The sequence below is a fragment of the Choloepus didactylus genome, chromosome 4 (assembly GCF_015220235.1).
Source record: "Choloepus didactylus isolate mChoDid1 chromosome 4, mChoDid1.pri, whole genome shotgun sequence".
Lineage (NCBI taxonomy): Eukaryota > Metazoa > Chordata > Mammalia > Pilosa > Megalonychidae > Choloepus > Choloepus didactylus.
The window spans coordinates 154,390,524-154,394,990 of NC_051310.1; the positions used below are offsets into that span (position 1 = coordinate 154,390,524).

At 47.6% G+C, this 4,467-nt stretch overlaps 3 non-coding genes across 3 annotated transcripts; all 3 read left to right on the top strand.

The window, feature by feature from the left end:
* Nucleotides 1-258: 258 nt before the first annotated feature.
* Nucleotides 259-331, top strand: TRNAT-UGU. The gene has a single exon. It is a non-coding gene; the product is annotated as a tRNA-Thr (tRNA).
* Nucleotides 332-1,572: 1,241 nt separating this feature from the next.
* TRNAY-GUA lies at nucleotides 1,573-1,663 on the top strand. Its single transcript is given in 2 exon segments — nucleotides 1,573-1,609; nucleotides 1,628-1,663. It is a non-coding gene; the product is annotated as a tRNA-Tyr (tRNA).
* A 2,276-nt stretch (nucleotides 1,664-3,939) lies between these two features.
* TRNAP-UGG lies at nucleotides 3,940-4,011 on the top strand. The gene has a single exon. It is a non-coding gene; the product is annotated as a tRNA-Pro (tRNA).
* Nucleotides 4,012-4,467: the final 456 nt, after the last annotated feature.

The window sequence follows — 4,467 nt, forward strand, 5'->3', positions numbered from 1 at the left end:
CTTTTCAGGATCTGAGTTAGATTTTGTCGGGTTGGGCAGTTTTCTCCATTCATGGTGGTTCCTGTCACTTGTCCCCACTTTATTCCATCCCCAGGAAAAGTCAGGAAGAGCCTACACACTGAGTTCTAGAGTTGGAGAATGGATTGAAACAGCACCTCAGTTTTGTTTCTGCACCTGGGCATTCTAATGGGGAGGGAGGGAGTCAACAAACACAAAAACTATGTTTTTATAAGAACGAGACAACACTCCACGTCGTATGGCCCTATAGCTCAGGGGTTAGAGCACTGGTCTTGTAAACCAGGGGTCGCGAGTTCAAATCTCGCTGGGGCCTACATGATCCTTTTCAAGACATTTCTTCACTCTTCACCCTCAGGAAATTAAGCTAATTGCAACTCATCGCCGCAATCCAGATCTCCAGAATAAACACCCGGTGGGAAAAACTCTCTTCCTCTTTTGTTCCTGTATTAGTGCGCAAGTGCTGCTCTGCGGAGTCCATTACAAGCAGCGGGAAGCGGTGCCGGCCCTCACTGACGCCTTGCCTGGCGTGGATCGGCGACGCGAGTCCTACTAGCTGCTGGAACCGATTCACAGAACCTGGAGCGCTGCAGCGGGGATGAGTGCGGTCGGAAAAAAAGGGGGTCGAACCCATGTTAACCTCTTTGGGACGATTTAAAGCCGAGAGCGAGGCCCCCTAACTCAATGGGGAGGAGCCGGCGATAGCTGTCCGGGTTGGGCGTCCTGGAGGATAGCTTTTCCACAAGGATTCTTGTTTTAAGTCGGTTTCCGGACACTTCAGTTATCTCAGCGAGGAAAATTAAGGGCCCATGGTTTCGGGGTGGGACTTGGGTCACTAAATTTGATACTGACTCAAAGAATTTGTGGCTGCTTTGAAAAAGCTTAAATTAGCCTTTCCAAAAGAGACTTCTCACAGAAGCATTGAGGCTTAACCGTATGTATTATATTCCATATCTACTTTGAATATTTGTGCTCCTTTTCCCTCTCCCGCCCTCGAGTCTATGGACATGTGTAAGTGGAAGAGATGCAGCTCGCCAGCACAGAAGTGCCTGGGTTAGGAAGCGAGCACAGGAAGTGAGGAAATGTAAACTGGCCCAGGCCGTTGCGCGGTCAGAATTGAGTGGCCCTCCAACCTCCCACTGCCCAGTCCCCAGCTCGCCAATGCCCGGGTGCCATGCCAGCCCTCTCTCTCTCTCTCTCTCTCTCTCTCTCTCTCTCTCTCTCTCTCTCTCTCTCTCTCTCTCTCACACACACACACACACACACACACACACACACACAAACACATTCCGGGGAAGCCGTGAACCCGGGAGAGTAGATATGCGGCCTCGGGATGAATGGGCTCCAGGGGCGACGGTTAAGAGTCCACCTCTTGTCTCTGCCTGGAAGTCCCTCAGTGAAGCAGGCGATGACAGCTTTAGGATTGTCCCCAGAACTGCTCAAGCAGAACTTTCTCACAGACTGGCTTTGCTTTGCCTCAAACAATCAGAACTGAGCTTAGCCATGTGTTTAGCCATTTACCGAAAGGGCTATACCAGAATACCCACCACCATTCTTCCTTCGATAGCTCAGTTGGTAGAGCGGAGGACTGTAGTAGGTCTTGATGTTGGTCATCCTTAGGTCGCTGGTTCGACTCCGGCTCGAAGGAGGTTATCTTTTCGGGGTTCACGTGAAGGCTCATCCATTGAGCAACAACTTTCCTGTTTCCTCCATACTTTGCAGTATTCTGAAGAGCTCTCTCTCTCTCTCTCTCCCTCCCTCCCTCCCTCCCTCCAGACATTACACCTTTCCAAAGAATTACTTGCTTTCATCGCCAAGTTTTGTAATTTACTTCCTGTGTTTTAAAAAATGGATTCTCTTGTGAGAGGAACCGCGATCCAACCATTCCAGTCAATTGTATAAAGTTCTGTTGGACCTTCCCAAGGTGGACTTTCTTTTGGTTTCCAGTTGATCTCAGGTCACTGCATGAGGCCAAAGGTCGGAGACCAAAGACCACTTGTTGTTACAGAACATCGTGTGTATATGCTTGTGTGTCCTGTCTGTGTTTTGCGAAATTGGGGACAGTGATTTGCTTCCCTTTGACCTTCAGCCTTGGTGTCTGCCCCAACTCTACAACACACATCCATTCTGGGGAAGCCCTCACAAGATGTGTGGTGGCTTGGAGTTATGTACCCCCAGAAAAACGTTCTCAATCTCAATCCATTCCTGTGTGTGTGAACCCACTGTAAATAGGACCTTTTGATGAGGTTACTTCAGTTAAGGAGTGGCACAACTGAATTAGGATGGTTCTTAATCCTATTACTGGAGTCCTTATAGAGAAAAGGCCACAGAGAGAGAAGGCACAGGGAGCAGCCAGAAACTGGAAGTCAGTGGAACCTGGAAGAGAAAGGAGATGGTGTGATGGAAAAGCCAAGGAACTCCAGCTCCAGAATACCAGTCTTGGGGAGAAAGCAACATCTCGGTAACACTTTGATTTTGGACTTCTCCTAGTCTCCAAACCGTGAACCAATAAATTCCTGTTATTTATGCCATCCCATTAAATCGTATTTCCTTTAGCAGCCGGGAAACTAAGTCAAGGTGCTTTTAATTTATATAACTATTTATTTATAGAGTTCCACAAAAAGATTTTGAGTTGAGCAGGAAGGAGGAATAGGATTTGACATGAGTTGGGAATCAGACTGGGAGAGAGAATTCCAGACTGAGGAAACAATTTCAGCAAAGGTGGGAAAATGGAAAACTTGATTCATTCACGGAAACTGTGAGCTGTCTGGTTGGGGAATACCCAGTTCACCCCTAACCAACTCTGGCTCCTGGTACTTTGATGCCCACCATTAAAAATAAATAAATCTACAACTTTTATGGCAATCTTCTCTATTGGACAAAACCATTTACATATCCAACTTACTGGAAAAAATTATTTGTACTTTCTTGGTTTTGTATTAGTTAATCTCTAACTTTACAGAGTCTGGGCCCTAAACAATAGTAAATAGTAAGTCAAACAGAGTTACATTTTCTAGAGAGCTAGATGACACTTACGAAGGTTAATCAGACAGTGTTCCAGCATAACTTTGCAATGACACAAGGTCATCTTTTTGCCTTATTTCCAAAGTTTGGATAATTTTTTAAACGCTAATTTTTAAGGTTGCATATACATTGGAAAGGTTAATAATAGTGAAAGAAGTGACTTTGGAGTCAGGAAAACCTGAGTTCAAATTCTAACTCCACACCTTAACTCTCTGAGCCTCGGATTCCTCAGAGTTGTTGCAAAGATTAATTGGGAAGGTTTAAAAGGTGCTAGAAAGCAATAGATGCTCAATAAATCTTAGTTCCTTTACTCTCTTTCTGTCCTCTTTTGACAATTGGTCCTATCTTGTACTTCTTGTGGTTCACCCAGGCTCTAGTAGAATGCCTGAGCTCTCTATAGCAGGTTTTCAAAAACTTTTTGATATATGCCTTGTCTGTGATTTAGGCAAGTTCCTTCCTCTATTTGGGACTCAATTTACCCATCAATAAAAATAAGAAGTTTCAGTGGTTCTTAAGCACGGATGCCCACCAATCTTGCTTCTAGGATTTTATCCTTCTGAGATAGGAGCAGACCGACAGTTAGACGTTGCGCGTGTCTGGCCTGGGACTCAGGACTCTACAGCCTTTCCGCTGAGCTCCTCTCCGCCCTTCCGGCTCCTCCCAAGCTCCGTTCAAGCTCCTTCCTGGTGCCAACCAGCGGCTAAGCCTGTACGATTCTGGAGGGGTCCAGGACGTGGATCGGGCAGAACAAGCGAAGCAAGGATGTAACTTCATAAGGATTAAAGGAAGAACTAGATGAAACAAAGGGGAACACACTAGAGAACAAAGCTACAGATCATTCTGGCAGTGCTGCCTGAACCATTCCATTCAAGTAGAGTAATAGTAAAGCTGCCATATCACGGCTCGTTGGTCTAGGGGTATGATTCTCGCTTTGGGTGCGAGAGGTCCCGGGTTCAAATCCCGGACGAGCCCTATTCTCCTCCTTTTAAAAAATTTAAATAATTTAACCCTTCTATCGGGGCCACAGTTGGGTACTTGGGAAAAGTTAAATTCTATCACAAACTTTGCCTACTCTCCCGAAAAAGTGACCACCCCTGAATGAGCACGAGGCAGATCCGGTTCCGGGACATTCCGCCAGCGAACGCCTAGGAGGGGCAGCCTCAGTCGTGGGAAGAGGGGCTCTTTCCCAGTTGTCTGCTGGCTCCCGAGGCCGTGTCATTCCGGCCACTGTCGGTCGGGTTTAGGCTGGAGAGGAGGCGAAGATCTTCCTGCCGGCTCCCCACTGGGTTGGACCCGCCCGCGGTGCCTGGTGCGGGGACTGCAGCGGCGCCCGCTACGGAGGCGGGTGCAGGCGGGTGGAGCCTTCTGCGAGAAACAGGACACGGTCCCAACTGCACGCAGGCTCGCACGCCAAACCCTCCTCCCTTC